General features: G+C 41.4%; 1 protein-coding gene and 1 pseudogene across 4 annotated transcripts in view; one reads left to right on the top strand and one right to left on the bottom strand.

Moving 5' to 3' along the window:
• The window catches only part of XB5772961.L (Gastrula zinc finger protein XlCGF53.1 L homeolog), a 579,535-nt gene that overhangs the window by 129,992 nt on the left and 422,136 nt on the right, over positions 1-27,407 (top strand). The window lies entirely within an intron of this gene.
• LOC108704195 lies at positions 1,493-20,893 on the bottom strand (annotated as a pseudogene).

The following is a 27,407-nucleotide window of genomic DNA, read 5'->3' as shown; positions in this document are numbered from 1 at the left end:
CACATTAGTAAAGCATGGGCACTCCTGCACTGTAGTATAGGTGGATCCTTGTAAACCCAAGTCTACTATCAGACATCTCCCTGCTTTATCCATGTAAGTTTTTTTTGTATAAAACTGTTTTTAATTAATCATTAATGCCACACCTCTGGTTTTAGTCGGAGCTGCTATTGTGTCCTGTAGCCATCGATCTTGCAGAGCAGTTTTGTCTTTTTGGTGCCAGTGTGTTTCTTGTTATATTCTTATATGGACTTTTCTCACTTAAGGAGACATGTTGTGTGTGAAACAAGAACGTACCAGTGCATTTTAATGCGTTAGATATAGAAGGAATTTCAGGGTTTCAGGCTGATTTATTGAATATTTTTGCAAAACCCCTAATAATCCCTCCCTTCTCTTCCACTTGCTGCTCCCTGAATTCCCAGGCTGTGCACTCAGCTCACTGCACTGTAGGACAGGAACCAATCAGCAGCTAGCAGGACCTGATAGGGAACTGAAGCCTGTCTGTGCTTGAATGACTGCAGGGCTGTGATTGGCTGTCCCCCTCCTACTGTGCTTCTGGCAGGGACACACCCACTCCTCATTTGAAACACAGACAGGGACCAGAGAACATCTATAGGGAGCTCCAATAAAGGGGCTATTTTTATAGATAATGTACATTTTTAGCCCCATGTAAAAGCAACACCATATATTACTTATAATTGCCTACAAAATTATTTTATCCTATATGTCTCCTTTAAGCTAAACAGGCAAACAAACTACTTTATGATTGATCCTTGAAAGACAGCTAATTAATTCCCACTATACAGGTAATCCCCAACATATTGGACTCCTGCTTATCTGTGCCCCATTAACCTTATTGTATGGTTTATCATCACAAGCACATTCAAACCTAATTTTAATTCACCAGTGAATCAGACTGACACAAGTGTTGGGAAAGTAATTACATGGGATACGGTCATTGGAAAACATGTTTTTTTTCAAAACACATCAGTTAATAGTGCTGCTCCAGCAGAATTCTGCACTCTCCAATTCTCAAAAGAGCAAACAGATTTTGTTATATTGAATTTTGAAATATGACATGGGGCTAGACATATTGTCAGTTTCCCAGCTGCCTCAGCCATGTGACAAGTGCCTGCACTTTAGGACGGAACTACTTTCTGGCAGGCTGTTATTTCTCCTACTTAATGTAACTGAATTCTGTTTGCTCTTTTCAAAAATGGATTTCAGTGCTGAATTGTGCTGGAGCAGCACTATTAACTGATCCGTTTTGAATAATATATATATATATATATATATATATATATATATATATATATATATATATATATATATATATATATCCCTTGGGATATGACCCTTCCTGTTCAATAAAACTCCGAATATTGCTATTGGTGGGCGGCAGAGTTATATTCCAGTCTCTGTACTTAGATGGACAGGTCCCATGCGCTATCAGAGATCAGTAGAATTTTTCAGTGGGCAGGGCACAAAATTAAAAAAAAAAAACACAGAACTTGCACTTTATTTGCACTCTGCCAATGATAAGTCAGTACCGTGGGACCAAGCACTTATGGTGCATTCTGCTTTGGTGCATCACTTGTCTTTGCACTAACCAGTGGCCCAGAGCCTTTAGCTGCCAATTATTGGCATATGGATTCTAATGTGGATAATGCTATGATGATACACTTGCTATTCTCCTCTACAAATAATAAAATATATATTAAGATATAATCAACCCTGTTAAACGGTGTCTACAAAGATTCTGTATGTAATACTATGTACTGAATTGTATGATGCTGATTTACAAAATAAAGAATTAAAAAGAAAAAAAAAAAGATATAATCAACATGAAATAAATAGCCACCTGATTTGTAAATTATTCCTCCCATTGAGAACAAGCTTATGGTTTTCCTCCGGCGTGACTCTGTAAATGTATTTTAAGACTGCTGTTACGCGTAAAACATTTTCCACACTCAGAACAAGCATACGGTTTCTCTCCTGTGTGGCTCCTTTGATGATTGTTAAGGTGAGACTGGTTTATAAAGCATTTCCCACACTGAGAACAAGAAAAAGGTTTCTCCCCGGTGTGGGTTCGTCGATGGACCCGAAGATCCGATGAAGTGGCGAAACATTTTCCGCACTCGGAACAAGGAAAGGGCTTCTCCCCCGTGTGGGTTCTGTAGTGTCTCTTAAGATCCCAGCGTTTTATAAAACTTTTATCACACTGAGAACAAGGAAACGGCTTCTCCCCCGTGTGGGTTCTGTGGTGTCTCTTAAGATCCCAGCGTTTTATAAAACTTTTGTCACACTGAGAACAACAAAACGGTTTCTCTCCAGTGTGTGTTCTCTGATGGACAGTCAGTTCTGAGCGCTTTTTAAAGCATTTCCCACAGTCAGAACAAGGAAACAGTTTCTTACATGCATGATATTTATGAAGATATCTGCAGCAAGGAAAGTGTTCCAGTCCCCCATTGATTAATTCATGTCTATCAATATCTCTGCTTTGATGATAATGTTCATAGTACTGATCGGAGCTGCCTTTCCTATGTAACGTATGATTTGTTGATTCATAAGAGGATGTATAGACATTTTCATCATATTTATTAGCCTGCCTTTTAAGGACGCTGCAAACCAGGCTCGATCCCCTGATAGGAGTAGGTGTATCGGTTTCCTGTATCTGTTCTGTAAGTGGATTAATGTTGCAATCTGATTGGTTCCCCCCTTCACAAGAAGCCACTTCCTCTTTAATCCCATTGGCTGGGGGGAGTTGTTCCACTTCCCATGAAGTCAGTTCCTCTTTAATAGCGACTGGCACATAATTATCTGCCAAGTTGCTATTCAGGCTGCATCCCATGATGGGAGTAGGTGTGTCTGTTCCCTGTATCTGTTCTGTAAATGGATTAATGCTGCAATCTGATTGGTTTCCCCCTTCACATGAAGCTCCTTCCTCTTTAATCCCATTGGCTGGTGGGGCCTGTTCCACTGGAGAAATTTCATGCTTTGTGAGATTTCCGTCCGCACAAAACGCAGCTCCTTCAGTCCCAATCTTGCTTGGCTCATTATTATAATATAATGTTCCTCCCAGATCAGCTGGAATATCTCTCTTATCTTCATACTCAACTTCTGGCAAAGAGAAGAAGAAAGGCAGTACTTTATGGTTGATCACATATTTATCTTTGTGAACACAATACTGAAAACAGGTGAAATTCATTGATAGTACAAATGACCAAAGACAGGCTTCTCTCTTGATTGGCTGAATGCCTGGACTAACTAAAGCAGCACACTGTTTATAAAAAAAAGACATTACATTAGGTGTAGTTCATAGGATCCTCTCATTGGAGATTTTAAGAGGCATATTTATCAATGGGTGAGAGATACAGTTCATGGATTTGACAAATATCCCTCCTACAATTATGTATAGAAATCAGTAGAATTTTACTATGTGTGTTCTTTGTTTACACTTTGATAAATCTGCTCGGACGTTTTAAACTACAGAGAATGGGCCTAGCAGCACACTGTGTGTTTTCCAAACCAACCTGCATCTAAACTATATGGGGGCTTTGAAGGATGATGTAAAAAGTGATCTGTCAATCTGAAAAGTCAGATGTAGTCACATGGGTCAAATTATAATGGGACTGATAGAAAAATGTTAAGTGTGAACTATATGGAAGATTTGCAATCCGACTCAACACACCTTTGTGTCCCTTCTGCAAAACTTTTTCTTTTCATTGCAACATGAAATCTAACCTACTAAATCTGATCTAAATCTCCCATCTAGTTTAGTCCTTAGAGATGCGTATGATAGCTGGGTGTCTGTGCAACATTACTCACTCAGTGGTCGTGGCTGCAGCAGATCTTCCTTTATCTCTTCCCTGTAAAGGTCCTTGTTTCCTTTTATATAGTCCCACTCGTCCAAGGAAAAATAGATGGAAACATGATGAGTCCTTATGGCAACCTGTCACACACAATGTTCCAGTCATCCCCCAGCCAGAGAAAGGGATTATCATCCACTGTTACTAAACAATAAGGGGCCGCTGTACCCACCTCTCCAGTCAGCAGCTGGATGATGTTGGACATGAGTTCCAGGATCTTCTTGTCATTCTTGTTATTTTCCTTCTGTATGACGGAGCCAGGGGCATGCAGGGCCCCCCCATCATCTGACTTCTTCCTAGGGATGTAGTGCTAAATATTGAAAGGAAGAGAGAATGGTGTTTGAGCTGCAGAGAGACCCCCTTTGTACAGACAGACAGTCTCTTGTCAGTGTGCCAGTCACAGTGCCCCTCACCTCTCCAGTCAGCAGATAGATCATCTCCAGTGTCAGATTCACCATTCTCTCCTTCTTCCCCCGCTCCTCCTCCTCCTCATTTTTATCCTTCTTCTTCCCCTTCATCCCTGTGTCACTCGCTTCCTCCCACATTCCCATTGGCTCCTCGTGGGAGGGACTGACCTGGAAGTGACCCTGGAATTAAGCACTTACACATTTCTATACAGGATTATTCCCCAGACCAATAGAATCCCATCATACCTCCCAACTGTCCCTTTTTCGGAGGGACAGTCCCTCTTTTGACAGCTCAACCCGCAGTCCCTCATTTGTACTGGAAAGTCCCTCTTTTCTCTGCACTGAACAGCCAGAAAAAGAAACAAAGTTTCTCACTTAATTGGCTTTTAGCAGAGAGCCCAGAACAGCTAACAGGTGCAAATAAGATACTTTGTAACAATTTTGAGACACAAAAAGACAGTTTAGATAAGGAGAAATATTTTCAAACTTTCATAACCTGCCAAATCTTGTAAAACAAACATGGTAATTAGGGGGTGTGGCCACAGAAAGGGGTGTGGTCAAAAAATTGCTGCGCTACGCGCGGAAAAAACATTTTTTGTCCCACTTTTTACTTCGAAAATGTTGGGAGGTATGTCCCATTAAAGAGACAGTGTGTATATTAGCAGCTGACAATATTATGGAAGACAGAGCAGAGAGTTAGAAGTTACAGGACACACAGGAGTCTCACGTGACCTGCACATGATTGGGATGGTGGGAAAGTAAAGGGGAAATTGTACAGAGCTGCTGTTTGGTGGAAAAGGGGAAGGACAGAGGGGGGTTGGGGGGAAGTGGATGTGAGTAAAAGTCAGGTGGGAGTGAGACAGAGGGAAGAAGATTTCCAGTCTGTGACATGTAACAAAGCATTACTGCCCATTTGGCTGTGGAGCTGTACTGTGCCTTTAAGATGGAACAGACTTGCTTGGTGTCCTTGCTTCCCACTGGCACGTGATCCCTCCCACCGCCGGACACTTACTGACTGCTGCCTCACTGCTGCCGCTCCCTCACTCACCTCTTTCCTCCTCACGCTGCTCTGCTTCCTGTACCGGGAGCAATCCCACACTAACTCATTGGCTTAGACTGGAGCCAGGGGCGGGACACACCAGCCGATTGGCCGTGAGAGGAATGTGGGCGGGACTAAGAGGTACTGAGAGGAATGATTGGAGAAAAGGCGGGATTAAGAGATACTGAGAGGAATGATTGGAAAGAAGGCAGGACTAAGAGATACTGAGAGGAATGATTGGTGAAAAGGCGGGATTAAGAGATACTGAGAGGAATGATTGGAGAGAAGGCGGGACTAAGAGATACTGAGAGGAATGATTGGAGAGAAGGCAGGACTAAGAGATACTGAGAGGAATGATTGGAGAAAAGGCGGGACTAAGAGGTACTGAGAGGAATGATTGGAGAGAAGGCAGGACTAAGAGATACTGAGAGGAATGATTGGAGAAAAGACGGGACTAAGAGATTCTGAGTAGAAGGCAGGACTAAGCGAATTAGTGACAGAGGGAAAAGTCCTGATATTTTTATGAGTAAAAATAGAAATAAAACCCCTGCTTTTTGCTAATTCTAGAGGGATACTAACACCACATAAGAACTCAAATAGTTTTCTCTGTGTAATTCGTTGCAGCGCAGAGAGTCGGGGGAGGGGTTCCACATCACATGTAATGTTGCCCATAGCAACCAGTAGGAAAGCAAAGCTGTGATTGGTTGGTGTGAGGAATCCCCTCTGATATTTCTCAGATTCAGCCAATGAGACTTCCGTCATTTGTGTGGAGATGAAAGACTTGTGTGAGCTCCTCATAATGAGTCTCATATCAATGCTCCTCAGCTTGTGCTGCTGCCAGTGCTCCTCTTATGATTGGAGACAGGGAGCTAGTGACAAGTGGATTCAAGTAAAACTGAAGAGGCAAATAAAGATTATAATAAGAGCTGGTCTGTGTGAGTGAGGGTGTATCTGTGACACTGCAGTTGTGGAGCAGTCACAGTGTTTATGAGTTGACATGACAATGAGACTGTCCATTCTGCCAGAAGAACTATAGACAATATGAAGGTATTACGGGTATTACACGGGGCACTTTCTGCTGATAAAGTGGCTCAAATCCCCCACTGCCGCCTCCCACTGACCTGAACAGAAATTCCGGAGAGATTTTTTTCAGCTGAAAATCAGCGCCAGTGGCACTTTCTGATGTTTTATACACAAGACAATACATTGAGGGAATCAATTCCAGTCGCTTCTTATTCCCTTGCAAACCCTGCCCTGTGCAGTTTGTTGGACGGATGCAGCCAAGCGCCATCTTCTCATTCTGCCCCTGGGCAAGGCTTTTGGAATGGTAACATACCTCCCAACATTTTGGAAGTAAAAAGAGGGACAAAAATTTTTTTTTCGCACGCAGCGCAGCAATTTTTTGACCACACCCCTTTCTGTGGGCAAACCCCCTAATTACCATGTTTGTTTTACAAAATTTGGCAGGTTATGAAAGTTTGAAAATATTTCTCCTTATCTAAACTGTGTTTTTGTGTCTCAAAATTGTTACAACGTATCTTATTTGCACCTGTTAGCTGTTCTGGGCTCTCTGCTAAAAGCCAATTAAGTGAGAAACTTTGTTTCTTTTTCTGGCTGTTCAGTGCAGAGAAAAGAGGGACTTTCTAGTACAAATGAGGGACTGCGGGTTGAGCTGTCAAAAGAGGGACTGTCCCTCCGAAAAAGGGACAGTTGGGAGGTATGTGGTACCATCCTGGGAACTGAAGATAAACAGTAACCCCCGCGCAGCCTACAAGGGAACTAATTCCTCAGCTCAATCTGACAATCAGGTCAAGTCAAAATGAATCATATAAAATAGATAGTGATGTGGAGAAATACTTCCTATACCAGGGGTGTCAAAACTTTTGGCTCGCAGGGCCACATTGGAAAAAGAAAAATTGTCTGGGGCCACATATGAAATACACAAACACGTTTGATTTGTAAAAGTAAAGGAAGAACACAGAAAAGAACTACAATGCCAGTTGGATAACCAGATGGAGCTATACACTGGAATATGGGACACCTGGATATTAAATAGACTTATTATTATATTATTATTGCTAACTGGGCAATGGGCAGAGTCCCCCCTCCTCATATATCCTTTGTGACATGACGTTTCCTTGGGAACCAAGTTGGGCCGCATTCATATGCATCCTGGGCAGCATTTGGCCCTCGGGCCGCAGTTTGGACACCCCTGTCCTATACTTATAGAATGATCTCCTCAGTCTCAATTCAGTTTCTATTGGTCAGGTTTACATTTCAACGCATATTGTAAATCAAATCCTCTGTTTAAAGAAAAAGGAAAGGCATATTTAATTCAGGGAGCTAAAAGTTAGGCACCCCAAGTGATTACTTTATATATACTTACCTCACACTCCGGGCCAGTGCTCCTATCAACAGAAAACTGCACCGGTCCGGGAGTTCTTCCAGCGAACACTAAGGAGCAATCAGGGCTGGACTGAGAATTAAAATTGGCCCTGGCATTTCAGGTACACAGAGGCCCAAACAGCCCCCACCAGCCCACTAAATACTGACTGTCTATAGCACATTATTGCAGCCCCTCTGGCATTTGCCAGACCCCATAGATTGACAGTCCGGGCCTGGGAGCGATCGTCTTTCTTCTTCTTTCTTCAAATTTCCCAGGGCAGACACTAACAAACATCATTTCACTCTACTGCAGATGCACACCTGTATGAAAAAAGAAGCCGGAAGCTGATCGATCCGTGGTGTTTGCTGGAAGAACCCCCGGCCGGTTCAGTTTTCAGCTGATAGGAGCACCGGTGTGAAAGGTAAGTATATAAAATCACTTGGGAGTGCCTAACTTTTGGCACACCCAAGTAAAGAGTGCCTTTCCTTCTCCTTTAATACTAAAATCATATATAATGTATCATCCATTCCCTAGCACTAAAATACCCGTTATGAAAAACAGCTGTAATATCTCTGTAATATGTATTTCATTTTATTCATAGTCCATGCTTGGGATCTGGAATGGCCTTTAAGTGGGTGTTGTGGATAGTTTTTGAACATGCAAGAGATGTAAGAAAAGTTTCAAATAATCACTTGTCACACTATTTTGGGCTACTTTAAGCCAATACTTAAGGCAGGGCCTTCGCTAAGTGGAAGTAATGAAGGATGGGTGTATAGTAACTTCAACTCCCATAGGATATTGTACTTAAAAATAAAATAAAGGTTGCCAGGAGTTTCTTGCAACAAACAAACAAAATAACTTTTATTGTCCAAGACAATAGATCCAGAGGGTTGTAGTCACAATATACAAAGGCAATTGCAGAAGGTATGTTACAATGGCAGGGCAGTTAAACCAAGACAGCACAGTGTGACACCATATGGACATAGTTAGGGTAGTTGAAGGTGCACCCAGGGTGGAATGCCAGGCGGGGATCTGGATCCCATACAGTGCAATGATCAGGGAGAATAATCTAGGCCTGATTCCATATTCCCTTCATTATAGGCAGATATCTTCTATACCTGGAAGTCAGTTGCTGCAGCGCTAGAAGCATTCTTTAGCCCACTTTTGTTTATGCTTCTGCCTTTGGTTTAAATTAGTTTAATCTAGGTTCGGGGGAGAGGAGGTGTGTGGAAGTCTTATCTTCATGCAGGTCCTGATTTATTTTGGTAAGAGCTGAGAGCAGTGAAGATATGAAAGTGAGAAAATGGGGGTCTTCTGTGACCCGGAAGATTTTTACCTGACCTGGTGCTGCCTTCCCTGCTCAAACCACTGGTTTTTAGAAGAAGTCGGTTAGGGGATGTGGATAGGGTTGCCACCTTTTCTGGAGAAAAATACTAGCCTTCCTATATATTTATCTTTATTCCCTATTAATAACATTGGGATCACTGACCTTCCTATATATTTATCTTTATTCCCTATTAATAACATTGGGATCACCGGCCTTCCTATATATTTATCTTTATTCCCTATTAATAACATTGGGATCACTGACCTTCCTATATATTTATCTTTATTCCCTATTAATAACATTGGGATCACTGACCTTCCTATATATTTATCTTTATTCCTATTAATAACATTGGGATCACTGACCTTCCTATATATTTATCTTTATTCCCTATTAATAACATTGGGATCACTGACCTTCCTATATATTTATCTTTATTCCCTATTAATAACATTGGGATCACTGACCTTCCTATATATTTATCTTTATTCCCTATTAATAACATTGGGATCACTGACCTTCCTCTATATTTATCTTTATTCCCTATTAATAACATTGGGATCAACCATCATTTTTACTGACCAGGCCGGTAAAATACCGGCCAGGTGGCAGCCCTAGGTTTGGAGCGTACATGTTGGATGCAGCAGAAGGGATGTCATCATATCGTCTTATCCCTACTATTGGAAGCAGATATTTATTATGGTATTTTTAAATAAAGCATTAAAAATAGTAAACAATGTGCTTTATGGAGGTGTTACTAGAGGTGGCTATAATATTTTTTTTTTACTAGTGTTACTGGTCCTTTAAAATGTGTCAGGAAGTCGTTATAGGCCTGTAGGCAGAGCCGCCATCAGAAATCACCGGGCCCCTTATGACAACATTTTAGCTTGGCCAGGGCCCCCCTGTACAAGCTAAAAACTAATTTTGGTGTCCGGAACTCCCCACAAGTTAAAAAAATATTTGTGGCCAGGGCCCCCTACAAGCTAAAAAATTGGTGCCATGGTCCCCGACAAGTAAAAAAATATTGGTGGCCAGGGCCCCCTACAAACTAAATAAATTGGTGCCAGGGACTGACAAGTTAAATAAAACAATGGTGGCCAGGGCCCCCTACAAGCTAAGAAAAATGGTGCCAGGGTCCCTGACAAGTTAAAAAAAAATTGATGCCAGGGCCCCCACAAGTTAAAAAAAGCATTGGTGGTCAAGGCCAGGGGAAACCTATTGGTTTAATTTGTGGCTGGGGGGGTTTAAAAATAAAAAAACAAAATAAAAAACATCGATGTTCAGTGAAACTTACCCTTTAAAGTTCCTCCCCGGCAACCAGTCTTCTTTGTTCTTCTCCGGTGACAGCTTTGTTCTCTTCCATCACAGGCTTCTTTTTTCTTTTCCGTTGTGAACTTCTTTGTTCTTCTCTGGTGTGGCTTCTTCGTTCTTTTCTGATGAGGCTTCTTAGTTCTTTTCCGACACCCCTTCTTTGTTCTTTTCGATGCGGCTTCTTCGTTCTTCTCCAGAGCAGCTTCTTCAGCAGCACGACCGTGCACCCCTAAGAGCCAGAGATCCGCTGGGCCTGGGATGATAGTCACCCCTGTGCCACCCTGATGGAACATGAAAATTAACAACTAGATACATGGGCATCTGCCCAGCAACTAGGAAAATAAGGAAGTATAGGGATTTAAAGCCATAGGGATATAGGAAACCTATGGGTCCCTACACGCTTAAAGCATATGATTAGAGAGGAGAAAGAAATACAACTTTCTCTATTGGCATTTCACTTCTCCAATGATCATAATGGGAATGGACATTTATTTCAAGTGTGGGATTTGGAGAAGAGATCCTGTTGTAGGAGAAGTGGAAATCCGGAGAGTAAATTAGTTTGAGCAGAAAATAAATGGATATCTCTGTTGAAAACAGTATCCCCTAGGGATTTGAATGAGGAATTACAATATACTTACTTTTTGGGGACGTAATTGGAGAACAGACTTTCAGAAAGTGACCTATGTACAGAGGTGAGTTTTGCAGTTTCCCTATGGTTGACAGGGTATAATAAAGCTGGAGAAAGTTCTGTTATATTTGTCACGGTGGGCACTCTAAATCCAGAACCTATTCTGAGCACCCTGTTCTCGGCTCTTGCTTCAGCCTTTAACAGCCGCCTTTCACCTCGGGAGGAGCCCTCGGCTAATCGGATGCCGCCAGGTCTTATTAAGAGAGGTGCCAAGCGAAGGTTCATGATGAGCAAAGGGGCACGACGGTAAAACAGTCTTTTAAAGAGTCTTTTGGGCAGAAGGTCCCACTGGACCACCATGGTAAGCTACTACAATAATCTGCTCTCCAAGATGTCATCCTTCCAGACCCGACTTAGGGAATTGTATAATAAGTGATGTTTCTTAGAGGAGCTGCTGTCTTTGCATACATTTTCCAGGAGTTCTAAAATGTTAGAGCTATCTTGTGAATTGGAGTATATCGAACCTGTAACAGAGCGAATTATAGTGATGCATCAGTTCCTCCTTCAGTGGTGGATCTCTGTAAGATTTGGATTTTTTGCACAGGTCTGACGTAATGGAGCATATGTGATGTTCTCTTTTGGATGGAACGTTCTGTATTGGCATATATGTAACTTTATTTGGTATTTTGGGAACATTCCCTATCTATTTTTGTCACAAATTTAACATGTTGGGGGCTTTATAAACAGGTACTAATTGTTGGTTATTAGCCCTTGAAGAAACAATGGCAAAATGCGTATTGGGCTGTTGGAAAACAGGGTGACTTTGAGTATGTACATTTGTAAGGTGCATGTTCAACTGTTATTATGTACCAGAAATTATCTCCATTATTGATATATTTTTATTGAATATTATTGCCATTATTGATGTGTGATTGTGGTGTTACATGCTGGAAAGCTGGTTTCCTTTTGCTGTCATTTTAATAGGGATGTACATTTTTAATGTTTGTATCCAATAAAGTTGGGCTTTTATTGGGACTCATATCCTAGGGACTGGTTCTTAATAAGGGTGTAGTCCTCCTTTAGGGTAACTTTATTGTGCTTTGTATATAGTGTTTCCCCTTTGAACGGTCTCATCCGTTTGAGTGATATATTGGGCTTGTGTCTGAGTAATATATAATCATTATCAGGTAGCAGTTATTCCTTCCTTGTTTGTTTTGTATTAGATCGTTGGAATATACAAGGTATAGTGATTTACATCTCTATGTGAAAACTGTAGTGCTAAATGGAGAGAGGGGGCAGCCTGGTACCTCTGGCGAGTGAGAATGGGGGAACAGGTCACTTGATTTATTTGTATGCTAGACTGATAACTATTGTAAACTACTGGAAGGAGATTAGACACATGTAACAAAGTATTTGCCATTAAAACCAAAATGCAGTTCCACTCCATAGAAGGCCCCGGAATCTTTAGCTGCAAAGTATAGGTCTGAGGTTTATGGAGCAAAAAGTTGTTACTTTCCTTTTGTAGCGCTATAGTAAAATGATTGCACTGTTCTCTTTCTATGAGCTCCACTCCCAATACTGTGCTCCGGGTAAGACCTTAAATCTTAGGGAGTGAGCCCTTGCAAACGGTGTGGAGGCAGGGTGTAGTGTAACTGTAACAAGATGTAGGGTGCAAAAATTGGGCACAAGAATTGGGCGCCAGTAATTCCTATAACTTAACCAATGAACATATTTAGTGCACAATTACAATCCTCAGTGGAGTGTACATAATAGCAGAGCAGGATCATACAGAACAGTGGATAGACATATACTCACAGCACATTTGGTCAGTATTAGTCCCCACAGGGAAGAGAACATACACAGCAGCAAAGAAAGTACACCCAGCTTTCAGCCTTTTCCCTAAGTGGAACCCAGGGGAATTCTACATACCTAAATCTACACACTTAGTCCCTACTTCTAGGCAATTAGTACCCGGGATCTTAATCCCTCTGACTCTCCTCGTCGGAGCCTTGAGCTGCTCAGCTAAATAGCCTGTCTATCTGTCACTCCTACAATGATGCCTTAAGGTGAGTAGCCTATCCTTTCTAGACCTGACCTGTCTAGGTTCCACTCGAGCTCTGCCTGCCTGCTCAGGCTAGAGCTAGCACAAGATGGACCCTGAGCTCATGGCTTCAAAGGATTTTATACTTTAGCCCAGTGCCATCTACTGGTCCCTATTGTGAACACCAGGACATAGCATAAGACAGAGCATTAACACAAGTCCCCATTAGGACCGATTTAGGCATCTAGAATACTGGAGAATTGCCGCCAATTTTAACTAGGGGTGGCTGTTTTACAGATCCCTACATTTTTATTATCCGCTTGAGTACAAAACATAGTATTTACACACAATACAATGAGTGTCACACTGATGTGATGGAAACCATTATTATACAATAACATATACTATGGCCTGCTTTTACTGTTACAACCAACAAAGAAAAGAAGTATTGCCTCCTGCTATTGAGACATATATGCCTCCCACCTCATTTGAGTATACATATATACAAGTTCAATGCCTTCCCTACCCAGGGCCGGACTTGCATAGAGAGCATCCCTAGGCCCGCTGCCATTCATCGCCCCCATCCCATCTCCTTCATTCATGCACATGTGCAAATTTTCATTGTTGTGTCGGGAGCACTTGGGACTGGCTCACGGGAAATTTAAACAACTATTGTATCTTCTGCGCATCCCCAGTGCTTCCGAACAAATGCAGATGTGGTTGGGTGGTTTGCCGTCCCCTTAAAATCTTGCCACCCCAGGCCTGGGCCTTTGTGGCCTTTTCACAAATCCTTCCAGACCCTACCCATTGTAATACACGTAGAAGTGATGCTCAAATCCAGTTCAGTACAAGAATATTTTATCAAGCAGAATGTAGTTAGGTTAGAATGCTGACAAGCTTTATAATCCCTCAGACACAAATGTTTTATTTACTGATTCAGCACTCATGTCTGTGAGGCCTTGGCACTGTGTGTTAAGGTGCGGGTGATAATTTAGTTGTATCGAGATTATCATTGACATATTTGTGGGTCCCTGTCTGCCTAAGGGGCCCTGTGTTGAATAATGAAACCATGAATGTAAAGTAAAGTAGAGTGATATATAAGAGTTGGGAGGAAATATAATAACTGCACATATCTAGGCCTCCTTATTCAACTGAGGCCCTTAAAGTTTTATATTAGAGTCTTGGCTGAGTCTGCACAGATAAATGCACTGATTTAGCCATACAATCAACTGATATCAATAACTGGAGCATTGACCAAAAATATGACTGGTAGATTTTCTTAAACAAATGAACCCATCCCCAAATAGATGGAGGTAGCATTTTAAAGGTTTTCCCAGTCATAATAAAGTCACGTGCCATTGGTTTCAGATTCATCCTCAACTGAAAATTAAAAGCATTCTGTCCACTGCAAAGGAAATACACACTGTCCTTTGTAGGATCTTCCATAGATTCAAGTGCAGTATTATAGACTTGCACCAATTCACTTTTCTCCTCTTCCCATGTATATATTAAGATATAATCAATGCCAAACAAATGCCTGATTTGTAAAAAGATTTCACCCATTGAGCCAACTTATGCTTTTCCTCCTTTGTGCAGTTGAAAGTGTATTTTAAGATTAGTTTTATGTGTAAAACATTTCCCACATTCAGAACAAGAGAAAGGTTTCTCTCCCATGTGGGTTCTGTGATGATTTTTAAGGTGTATTTGTTTTGAAAAACATTTCCCACATTCAGAACAAGAGAAAGGTTTCTCTCCCGTGTGGGTTCTGTGATGGACATTAAGATGTGATGATGTGGTAAAACATTTCCCACATTCAGAACAAGGAAATGGTTTCTCCCCTGTGTGGGTTCGTTGATGGACAGTAAGATGTGACGAGCTGGAAAAACTTTTCCAACATTCAGGACAAGAAAAGGGTTTCTCTCCTGTGTGGGTTCGTTGATGGACATTAAGATTTGACGAGCTGGAAAAACGTTTCCCACATTCAGAACAAGAAAAAGGTTTCTCTCCTGTGTGTGTGCATTGATGGACAGTCAGTTCTGATGATGTGGTAAAACATTTCCCACATTCAGAACAAGAAAAGGGTTTCTCCCCTGTGTGGGTTCGTTGATGGACATTAAGATATGACGAGCTGGAAAAACTTTTGCCACATTCAGAACAAGAAAAGGGTTTCTCTCCTGTGTGGGTTCTTTGATGGACAGAAAGTTTGGATACACTGGCAAAACATTTCCCACATTCAGAACAAGGAAACAGTTTCTCACCTGCATGAACGTTAAGATGATTAAGACGATTTCCATGATGAGAAAAGATTTCCTCTCTTGTATCTGTGCTTTGAGGTCTATCAATGTTTCTCTTCTGAAGAAAATGTTCATGCCACTGATTGCTGCTGCGGTTTTTTTTATGAAGAATCGGTTTTGTTACCCGAGATTCATGTGGGGATTTGCCAGCATTTTCATCACATTTATTATCCTGAGTTATTAAGAGGCTGCACCCCATGATAGGAGTAGGTGTATCTGTTCCCTGTGTCTGTTCTGTAAGTGGATTAATGCTGCAATCTGATTGGTTTCCCTCTTCACATGAAGTCACTTCCTCATCTGATAAGATGTTATTCAGGCTGTATCCCATGATAGGAGTAGGTGTATCTGTTCCCTGTATCTGTTCTGTAAGTGGATTAATGCTGCAATCTGATTGGTTTCCCTCTTCACATGAAGTCACTTCCTCATCTGATAAGATGTTATTCAGGCTGTATCCCATGATAGGAGTAGGTGTATCTGTTCCCTGTATCTGTTCTGTAAGTGGATTAATGCTGCAATCTGATTGGCTTCCCTCTTCACACAAAGTCACCTCCTCATCTGATAAGCTGTTATTCAGGCTGTATCCCATGATAGGAGTAGGTGTATCTGTTCCCTGTATCTGTTCTGTAAATGGATTAATGCTGTAATCTGATTGGTTTCTCTCTTCCCATGAAGTCACTTCCTCTTTAATCCCATTGGCTGGTGGGGGCTGTTCAGGGGTTGTGAGATTTCCCTCAGCACAAAAACCTGCTCCTTCAGCCTCAATCTTGCTTGTCTCATTATTATAACATAATGTTCCTCCCAGATCAGCTGTAATGTCTCTCTTATCTTTATATTCACAGTCTGGCAAAGGGAAAAAGAGAGACTGTTATTTAAGGTTGATCACAGTGTTTTGCTATCAGGATAATTGAGGACTCATTATGTAGATTTACTGGCAAAAAGCGTTGTAACAGGGAGGCCATTTATGTTAAAGGAACAGTTCAGTGTAAAAATAAAAACTGGGTAAATAAATAGGCTTTGCAAAATAAAAAATGTATCAAATATAGTTAGCAAGACTGGAACCAAAGTAGGAACATACAAGGCAAGACAAGGTTTAAAGCAGGACTGGAGTAGAACTGGAAGGGGAAGGCAAGGCAGATCAAGGCAAGGTAAACAAGACAAGTTTCAGACAAGGCAAGCAAAGGAGGCTAGAGCTGGAACCTTTAGCTAAGGATGATGGCACACTGCTAGTATTGGAACCACTGCTCAGGCAGAAGGGCTGAAAAGGCCAGGTAACATATTAGCCTGTAGTGAACAACCCTACAGGCTGCTCACCTGGTCCAGTGGTTAAAGGAACAGTTCAGTGTAAAAATTAAAACTGGGTAAATGAATAGGCTGTGCAAAATAAATAATGTATCTAATATAGTTAGTTAGCCAAAAATGTAATGTATAAAGGCTGGAGTGAGTGGATGTGTAACATAATAGCTAGAACACTAACACTAACTCTGAGTTAGTCAGTGACTTAAAGCTGGGCCACATGGAATATAAGTTTCCAACTGATCCTCAGCATTCAGCTCAGATTCAAAAGCAACAGTTATGACTCGTGTGCCCCCCTCAAGTCACTGATTGGTTAATGCCTAGGACACCGCATATCTATTTAGCCAGTTTTATTTTTACACTGAACTGTTCCTTTAAATTTGCAAAACCATCTATGAACAGAGTAGGGGGCATGCAACAACATCTTTTGCCATCCTTACCCCAGCGTTTTCATAACAATTAACATTTCCTGCAATGTACACCAGTTCAATGGAAACATTGTGATTGGATGTTGGAGACCGTACTACCATTAAAGAACAGTAGTAACACGCCGAACTTTAACTTAAAAGTAAAAATTTAGTTCAACTGCGCATGTGTTTGTCCCGGGATATTTGAAGAAAGAAGACACCGGAAGAGGATTGCTCCGTGGTGCTCACTGGTATAACCCCAAACCGGTGCAGTTTTCTGGAGCACCAGCCTGGGGTTTTAGGTAAGTCAATACCTAACATTTGGCACCCCCAAGTGTACAAAGCATTTCCTTCTCCTTTAATAGCTCTTAATGCAGTGGTTACATGGCATGAATTAGTTAAGCAAAGATATACATACACCCTTCCCACTGTAGGCATAAATTACACACTCAGCCTGTCTTGCACAAATGCAGTATGGGGTTATGAGTGAAATTTTGTGGAAGTATTATCCTTATTGCTGGCAGAGGGGTGCAGTGAGGAACTTGTGGTGTTCCAAAGTCTTTCACTCTTTATGGCAAAGTGAGAAACGGAAGTGGGGCTAAATTGTGGCTTTAGGGTGTGCAGGTCATGCTGACCACTCATAAGAGATGCAGGCGGCATGGAGCTTGTCTCCATCTAGTTTTGAACCTTCTCAGAAGACGTGAAGCAGGTGGGTAATTCAGCATTTTGTAGGATGAATCATTGCGTAGGTAACATTGGCGTCTTGCAGCTGTTTTTATGACTTGGGAGAAATCAGCTCTCCATGTTTGCAACTCTGTAGCAGTCTGGAAAGAAGGAGATGCTTCTATTTTCTTATTTGATAGGGCCATTTTACCTGGCAAGGCATTGTGAGTGCGTCTTGGTCACAATAGTGAAGAATACAAGTTCAGTGATAAAAGGCAGGGCTCCACTAAATGGTGTTTAAGCCAAAATTTGGTACATCTGCTTCCTAACAAATGCTGCAGAGAAGGCACCTCAGGGGTTCTAAGAAGGGCTCGGGCCATGCACCCTCCCTGAATTCTAATGTTACTGTGGAGCACATGTTCCTCCTGGTCATTGGCTTGGGCCTCTAGAGCCTACACGTTATTTTTTTCTTTGGGTTGCATTGGAGAGAGTTTGTATCTTGCTACAATTATTCTGTTCTCTGCATCAGACACGCATGCACAGATATTTTGCATGTTTTGTCTGTATTTTGACCTCATTGATTTGTGCAGTAAAGGTGCCGTTAGTGATGTAGCGACATGGTATGTCCTCCCATATCCTTCTGGTGTAGCTGTCTCCTGCATTGCACATGGGTTATTTGGAGTGGGACAGTCTGCGTTTTCCTATCTTGTTCCATACACTAGCACTTCGGGGTGCAATTTGTGGTAGAAGATGCCAGGCTTCCTGAAGCTGTGTATTAGGATTGTTTTTAGAAAATTACACCTCAGCATCAGAGAAGGGGAGAACAGGTGTGTTCAGCAACATCTCTGGCTAGGCCACACCCCATAATTCAATGATTTTTTCATAAGGTGTAGTATGTAGTCTTTTCTGATTAGTAAATGGGGAATTATACACTTAATTTGGATACAACAACAATTTCAGACCAGTCCTGCACTGTGTATTTCCCAACACAATATGCAGGAAACTCTTACAGAAAGATGCCCAAATTCACATGCTTCCAGGTCTCTCTGAAAAGACAAAACCTACTGATTCGATTCTATGATCTGCATATGATAGAAATCACCCATTACTCACCAAGTGGGCGGAGCTGCTGTGGCTCCTCCTTCATCCCTTCCTCATAAAGGTCCTTGTTTCCTTTTATATAGTCCCACTCGTCCAAGGAAAAATAGATGGAAACATGATGAGTCCTTATGGCAACCTGTCACACACAATGTTCCAGTCATCCCCCAGCCAGAGAAAGGGATTATCATCCACTGTTACTAAACAATAAGGGGCCGCTGTACCCACCTCTCCAGTCAGCAGCTGGATGATGTTGGACATGAGTTCCAGGATCTTCTTGTCATTCTTGTTATTTTCCTTCTGTATGACGGAGCCAGGGGCATGCAGGGCCCCCCCATCATCTGACTTCTTCCTAGGGATGTAGTGCTAAATATTGAAAGGAAGAGAGAATGGTGTTTGAGCTGCAGAGAGACCCCCTTTGTACAGACAGACAGTCTCTTGTCAGTGTGCCAGTCACAGTGCCCCTCACCTCTCCAGTCAGCAGATAGATCATCTCCAGTGTCAGATTCACCATTCTCTCCTTCTTCCCCCGCTCCTCCTCCTCATTTTTATCCTTCTTCTTCTTCTTCCCCTTCATCCCTGTGTCACTCGCTTCCTCCCACATTCCCATTGGCTCCTCGTGGGAGGGACTGACCTGGAAGTGACCCTGGAATTAAGCACTTACACATTTCTATACAGGATTATTCCCAGTAATATCCCCCAATAGACTTACAGGGGCCCAGACCCATAGAATCCCATTAGTTCTCCCTACAGTGGGGCCCTTTCCCTTATTTTCAAGTTCAAAAGAAAAGTGCAGATTGGGGAAGATTTAGTTAAATTCTGCATTGGGCACCCCTAGGCCAGAGGGTCCTGTGGCTTTTCCTCTCACTTGCCAAACCCCTTTTCACACCCTACCTGTGTGTGACATACTCTGTATGTGACAGGTGAACCTGGTTGGGAGTTGTCAGCATTGGCAAATGTTTGTTAGAGGGTCCCCAATGTGTTTATTCATGTGCTTGGGGTTGTTGTGCTATGCACAGGGCTGGAGGAGGCAGATGGATTCATGGCAATGTCTTAATATGACTTCATGAACTTTATTCACATATGAATACACAAGAGTGGAAAACTCAAACTTCCCTCAGAGGGGAAAAAATTCCTTCCTGACTCCAAGATACAATGGGACCAGTCCCTGGATCAATTTGTACTATGAGCTCTCTCCCATATCCCTGTATTCCCTCACTTGCTAAACACCATCCAACCCCTTCTTATACCTATCTAATGTATCAGCCAGAACAACTATAGTAACAGTAGAGAAGCAGAATTATAGCAGTAGAGTTGTGTGGTACAAGTCCATAAAAGAGTACAAGAAAGTGGAATAAAGAGGGCGATGGCCCCACACCAGTCCCTATACCTTCCATGGACAGGGGAAGAATGATAGAACTGTGAGTAAAAAGAATTCATGTGAATACATATCCCACTGCTTCTCATCTTAACACTTCAGTCTGGAAGGTTGTTGCACAAAGGCAGGGACCCAAGCAGGGAATAGAATAACTAGTCTGGCCATGGGCTCAACTAGCAATCCCACAATCCTCTGTTACCTAAATCCTACCTTTAATGAGCCTACAGCTCCAGTCTGTATCATCCCCTCAGGCTGCAGGGCTGTCCTTGCTACCAAATGGCACAGGAATTCACTTATGGTGGCTGGGTTGGAGCTGCTGCTGCTGCTGCCACATAAACTGCACTGAGTCAGTACAAAGTGTCCCTGGGAATAATCAGCTCATGTGTTGGGAACAACAAGGTAACGCTGCTCCTTTACTCACACCATTAGTGCAGCCCCATCCCTTACTCACCCCTTTCCCCTCGCTGCTGTTGCTTCCTGTTGCTGTGAGGAAGGAAGTGGGGGAAGGAGCTGGGACACTTGCTCATTGGCTGGGAGTGGAAGTAAGTTGGCTTACGAGGAAACTTGGGAAATCGAAGTCGCGCGAGTGCATTGCCGCAAAAGAAGAAGAGGCGATTAGTTGCCAGGCGACTAAATCTCCCCGAATCTGCCCGTATGCTAAAGTCCTTAGTGAGATTGACTGTGCAAGTGATGTTATTTTATTATAATACACAAAAGCCATGAATATCTTGTACATTATATCCTTATAAACGGTGCATTCTGATGTCATCAGTTATATTGATTAAATCTTAGTTGGGATCAAGTACAAGCTACTGTTTTATTATTACAGAAATCTTTTTTTTTAAATGTTTTTTTTTTTGTATAAAATTTAGTCTATGGGAGACGGCCTTTCCGTAATTCCAGATAACGGATCGGTGAATAGCGTGCACAGAGAAGTGACTGATTCCCACCAGCACCAGAGAAGGGGTCCAGGTGAACCGCCCTGAAACTTGAGCTGAGGGAGCGGATAACTGTACAGAGAAAATGAGCAGCCACTTCCAAAGACGAATCTTGCAGGCAGACTTGTCAGTTAAAAAGTATTTTTTATTTCAGTGCACAAGGATACAGCCTAACGCGTTTCATATCAATTGGATACTTAAAGAAGACATTAAGGGGCCGATTCACTATGGGTCGAATATCGACGGTTAATTAACCCTCGATATTCGACTAGGAATTAAAATCCTTCAAATATCGAAGTCGAAGGATTTAGCGCAGATAGTTCGATCGAACGATCGAAGGAGAATTCCTTCGATCGAACGATAAAATCCAACGATCGAAGGAATATCCTTCGATCAAAAAAAGTTAGCCAAGCCTATGGGGACCTTCCCCATAGGCTAACATTGACTTCGGTAGCTTTTAGATGGCGAACTAGGGGGTCGAAGATTTTTTTAAAGAGACAGTACTTCGACTATCGAATGGTCGAATAGTCGAACGATTTTTACTTCGAATAGTTTGATTCGAAGTCGTAGTCGAAGGACGAAGTAGCCCATTCGATGGTCGAAGTAGCCCAAAAAAACCTTCGAAATTCGAAGTTTTTTTACCTTCGAATCCTTCACTCGAAGTTAGTGAATCGGCCCCTTAGTGTAAAAAATAAGAATGTACCAGTGCATTATACTCATTTAGATACAGAAGAATTGTGCTTAAAAAAGTAGTGTTTCAGGCTGATTTGTTGAATATTTCTGCAAAAACCCTAATAATCCCTCCCTTCTCTTCCACTTGCTGCTCCCTGAATTCCCAGGCTGTGCACTCAGCTCACTGCACTGTAGGACAGGAACCAATCAGCAGCTAGCAGGACCTGATAGGGAACTGAAGCCTGTCTGTGCTTGTGTGACTGCAGGGCTGTGATTGGCTGTCCCCCTCCTACTGTGCTTCTGGCAGGGACACGCCCACCCCTCATTTGAAACACAGACAGGGACCAGAGAACATCTATAGGGAGCTCCAATAAAGGGGCTATTTTTAAAGATAATATTAATTTTTAGCAACATGTAAAAGCAACACCATATCTTACTTATAATTGCCTACAAAATTAGGGTTTTTTCATTTATCCTATATGTCTCCTTTAATCATAGGCTATGATTAAGTATCATGAGCCTATGATAAAGAATCCAATTGATAAGAAACGCGTTAGGCTGTATCCTAGAGCACTGTAATAAAAATACTTTTTAACTTTCTACACACCCAATATCTGTTGGACCCTCTACAATCTGGTTTCCGGCCTGGTCGCTCTACTGAGACTGCTTTGTGCAGAGTTACAAATGATCTTCAGGTGCCAAAGCCAAAGGTCACTTCTCCATCCTTCTCCTCCTTGACCTATCATATGCATTTGATACAGTTGATCACTCTCTCCTGATGCAGATTCTCTATTCACTTGGCATCCGTAACCAGGCTGCATCTTGGCTCTCTTCTTACCTTTCTAACCGATCATTCACTGTCTCCTATGATAACAAAACCTCATCTCCAGTTCCACTTAAAGGAAAACTATACCCCCCAAACAATATAGGTCTCTATAAAAAGATATTGCATAAAACAGCTCATATGTAAAATCCTGCTTCATGTAAATAAACCATTTTCATAATAATATACTTTTCTAGTAGTATGTGCCATTTGGGTAATCAAATAGAAAATTGCCATTTTAAAAAATAAGGGCCGCCCCCTGGGATCGTAGGATTCACTGTACTCACAAACATACCAACAAACCATACATGTTAGGACACATGAGCCAATTAACAGACAGAGTTCTATCTTTTGCTTCCACAATTCTTCCTGTTACAGTTAGTGTTGTAGTATTTCTGGTCAGGTGATCTCTGAGGCAGCACAGAGACCATCACGAAATGGTGGCTCAAGGCAAGAGATGTAAAAGGGCAATATCTACTTAAATATGTATTCCAGTTTGGTAAGATTCTTTAATATGCCACGTAATATGATATGAACTATCTGTTGCTTAAGTGTTCATTTTGGGGGTATAGTTTTCCTTTAATGTGGGGGTGCCACAAGGCTCTGTACTTGGTCCGCTGTTGTTCTCCCTGTACTCTCTGTCTTTGGGAGATCTCATCCATTCATTTGGCTTTAATTATCATTTGTATGCTGATGATACCCCAATATATTTATCCACCCGTTCATTAACAGCTGAAACAGAGACTCAGATCTCTAACTGCCTCCTGGTTATCTCAAATTGGATGAACCAGCGCCACCTCAAACTCAATCTAACACTGAACTTATCATCTTCCCACCTAAGCCTGGTCCTACTCCCCTATTTACTATCTCTATTGATGGCTCATTAATCCTGTCAACTCAGCTCGCTGTCTGGGGGGAATCTTTGACTCCTCTCTCTCCTTCTCTGATCATATTAACACCACTGTCAAAACCTGTCACTTTTTCTTACACAATATTGCCAAAATCCTTCCCTTCCTTTCACCTGATACATCCAAAACTCTCATGCATGCTCTCATCCTATCCCGACTAGATTACTGTAACCTTCTACTAACTGGCCTCCCTAACTGTCATCTCTCCCCTCTACAGTCTGTATTAAACACTGCTGCCAGAATTCTCCTCCTCTCATCCAAAAGGTACAGGCCCCTCCGCTGCTGAAGTCCTTATCATGGCTTCCTATAAAACAAAGAATAACTTATAAACTCCTCCTCCTCATAACCTTCCCTTCATTCCTCTGCACCTCACTACATCTCATCTCTTGTCTCTCTATATGTTCCTGCCCAAAACCTCCGCTCCTCTCAGAGCAACCGCTTGGTTATACCCCCCACTACTACTGCTGTTTCCCGTATCAAACCCTTCTCTCTTGTGACTCCTTATATTTGGAATGTCATTCCTGAATCTCTCAGGAGAGAATCCTCCCTCAATGTTTTTATAACAAAACTGAAAGACTCCCTCTGGGAGCACCTGGATAACAGCTGAACTGGCACTTATATATCAGTGTAACAAACTGTAACTCACAGCACCTTAATACCCCTCTGAATTGTGTCTGTCTGTTACCCTCCCATTTAGACTGTAAGCTCTACGGGCCAGGGTCCTCTAGCCTTTTGTTTCCTTGACACTGAGCACTTAATCTGTATTGTAATTATATTTTATATTTATGTGAATTGTATTTCTAATAATGCACTTATTGTTACTTTTTATTCCAATGACCCCTTGTTTGTTACTACTAATTTATTGTTTTGTTGTACAGTGCTTTGCCCTCAAGGAGCGCTTTACAAATAAAAATATACATACATACATACCTACATACATACATACATACATACATACATACATACATACATATATACATAAATACAACTGACAACTCTGCCTGCAAGATTTGTCTTTGGAACTGCCTGCTCATTTTCTCTATACTTGTAAATAATTGTACAGCGACTGCCAAGTGGCTGTTGATTGGTTCCTGCACTGGTACTTATTTTTTTTACACAATACGTCTCCTTTAAGTTCCACATCATGTAGGATCTATGTTCTGTGGATAAAAGTACAAAGAATTCTACATTGTGCAGCAAATCCCAACAGGGGAGTAGAAGAGTGGCTTTTAAAGCTGCTCGTCATAAGCCCCTAGGCAACGAGCAGAGCAGGTGGAAAAGTAGCCCCTGGGGCGCGATTGCCCAGGGGCCCCCATAGACGAGCGGACATGTGAGTCTGCTGCTGCACTTCCTTCCTCCAGCGACGCCCCCAACCCAGAATCAACAATCAGGCCACTCCCTCCAGTCTTCTTGGACACAGATCTGCAGTCTACACACCCCAGGTTAGTGTAACACACACAAAATATACTTACACACACTTTTTACACTAATATACACTTACATACATTTTTTGGGGGTTCACACCACTAAAACATACTTGTATACGCACACCTGCATGCAACAATTATTTTTCCAAGTGTATTCACACTTTTACACACTTGCACAATTTATGGCTTTTTTTTGCGTCAGGTTTTTTTGCCTGTAAACATTTTTTATTGCCATTGCAAATAGCCTATTCGCCAACCTCACTGTGCAAGACCTTTTGAATGTTATTTTGGAGATTATATAAAATTTTCTATGATTTTAGTGCATTTTTAGCAGTTTTATTGCCTTTTTAGCCATGTTGTTTCTTTTTCAGTTCTGCATAGGCGTTGCTCGCTTGTTTCTGTCCGTAAAACTTTTTTGGCCAAGCTAAAATATTGAAACTAAGATTCTGATGGTGGATTACACTAAGCGGCGGAAAAAATTATTGATTTTAATGGTTTTATTGTATTTTAGCGATGTTATTGCATTCTGCAATTCTTTGTTACTTGTTTTTTGCCCATGGAGTCTTTGTCCGCTGTATATCCATTTGGGTGCCTCTGTACATCACAACGTTTGTGTGTGTATTTATGGCATCAAACTGTTCAGTAGACCCCTGGGGTTCATATTTAGGATGTTTTATGCTGGTACATTAAGAAATGTGAAGCATATATGGAGTAAAATGCAAGCTTTGTGATGAATTTTTTAAATTTCATAAAAACCTCTATGTTCAGCATGGCTTTGCAGTTTCATAGTTTGCAGTAGAAAGACGTATTTACCAATTTAGGATTTGTCTGAATATGTACCTTTAGAAAATATATCTTTTTTCTAGGGTCTCCCTACTGTTCTCACTACACATACCGGGTGCATTTCCTTGTTACTCGTTTTTGCCCATGGAAATTTTGTCTGCTGTATATAAATTTGGGTGTTTTTGTACACCAGATAGTTTGGTAAATCTACTCATATAGGGCGTCACATTGTTCAGTAGAACCTGGTGTTCATAGTTAGGATGTTTTATGATGGTACATTACGAAATGTGGAGCATATAATGGGGTAAAATTTCAAGCTTTGTGACAATTTTTGGAAATTTCATAAAAAACTCTAAATTTACAATGGCTTTGCAGTTTCACAGTTTGCAGTAAAAAGACATTCTTACACAATTTGGATTCATCAGAGTGTCAGCTGTGAGAATTCATATGCGCTATTTTTATTTGGGGGGCTCTGTTTGCCACAGTTTGGTAAATCTACGCATATTGGGCATCAAAGTGTTCAGTGGACCTCTGCCATTCACATTTAGGATGTTTTTTTTTCTTGGTACCTTATACTATGTGGGAGATACGATCCTAGAAAGGGGAAGCTTTGAATCACTTTTAAGGTATTTCATCAAAACCAACAAATTTGGGAAAGCACTGCGACTGTAGTTTGGAGATGAAAGACATGGTTACCCATTTTAAATTCAGCTGAATGTGTACTTTCCAAAAAAAAAACACATTTTGGTGGGTCAACTTATCATTTTTTGTTTTTACCCTGCATAAAATGCAGTAAACATGTTGCTTATTCAGTGGTTGAAGTGATTTCTTGGTAAGTTTGTATATGTTAATTTCATCTTGGTGTCTCTAAACACCAGATAATTTGGAAACCCTGTGCACAATTGACATCAAACTGTTCAGTTGACCCTTGTCATTCATATTTAGGAAGTTTTCACTTGGTACCTAATACTATGTGGAAGATAAAATGCTAGAAAGTGGATGTTTTGTGGCAATTTTCAGTTATTTCATCAAAACCGACAATTTTGGCAAAGCACTGTGACTCAGAAGTTTGGAGTAGAAAGACATGGCTGCCCATTTTAGATTCAGCTGAATGCGTACTTTCCAAAAATATATGGGTTTAGAGGGGTTGACATATCTTTTTGTACTCAACCAAAATGCAGTAAATGTGCTGATTACTCAGTAACTGAAGTCACTTACAGCCTAAGATGTAGGACTTCATTTTGGGGTCTCTAAACACCAGATACTTTTGTAAACCTAAGCACAATGGGCATCAAACGGTTCAGTGGACCCCTGGCAATCATATTTAGGATATTTTTCTTGGTACCTAATACTATGAGGGAGATAAGATGCAAGAAATGGATGTTTCAGGTATTTCACCAAAACCGACATTTGAGAAAGTATTGCGACTCGGTAGTTTGGAGAAGAAAGACATGAGTACCCATTTTAGATTCAGCTGAATGTATCAACATATATATTTTTGATTTTACTTGAAGTGACTTCCAGATTTCCACAATTTGTGTGCGCTAAATTGGTAATCCTGTGCACAATGGGCATCAAACTGTTCAATGGACCCCTGGCATTTATATTTAGGGTGTTTTTTTTTTTGGTACCTAATGCTATGTGGGAGATGTGCACTTGCAAAATTAAAGTTAAGAATTTTTATAGAAATAATTCAGAAAAGCTTTAATGTTTGGTAC

The sequence above is a fragment of the Xenopus laevis genome, chromosome 9_10S, assembly GCF_017654675.1.
Source record: "Xenopus laevis strain J_2021 chromosome 9_10S, Xenopus_laevis_v10.1, whole genome shotgun sequence".
Lineage (NCBI taxonomy): Eukaryota > Metazoa > Chordata > Amphibia > Anura > Pipidae > Xenopus > Xenopus laevis.
The sequence above is the reverse complement of the archived record's forward strand: the minus strand, read 5'-3'. Positions and strand labels throughout refer to the sequence as shown.